Below are 479 nucleotides of genomic sequence, written 5' to 3'. Positions count from 1 at the left end.
TGGACTACTTTCCCACATTTCTAGAAAATGTGAGCCTGCCGGAAGAGATAAATGACAAGGTACCAATTCAGTTGGTTTTTCCTCAGTTCTTGAAGATTCATGAAAAAGGACTCTTCTTCTACTTTATTTTCCTTTTTGTTTTCTTCTATTACATCTGCTGTTTCTTCCTCAGCAGAAGATAGATATATGCAAGAAAGATAAAAGATTGGAGCTTTTGAACATTTTAAATCCGAGTCAAAACGGTAAAAAATTTCAGGTTCTTCTTCTATAGTAAAAACTTCAAACAAGACATCACGCTGAATCTCGCTTTACAAAGTTTAAGATTTTCAAAATACTCCGCATTGACGAGTAGAGCTGAAATCCGGATGTCTGTCTGTCCGTCCGTCCGTGCAAGCTGTAACTTGACTAAAAATTGAGATATGATGAAACTTGGTACACGTATTTCTTGGCTTCATAAGAAGGTTAAGTTCGAAGATGGG

Source organism: Bactrocera latifrons, unplaced genomic scaffold (assembly GCF_001853355.1).
Source record: "Bactrocera latifrons isolate USDA-ARS-PBARC rearing strain unplaced genomic scaffold, ASM185335v1 scaffold_131, whole genome shotgun sequence".
Classification (NCBI taxonomy): Eukaryota; Metazoa; Arthropoda; class Insecta; order Diptera; family Tephritidae; genus Bactrocera; species Bactrocera latifrons.
This window is presented reverse-complemented; position numbering follows the sequence as displayed.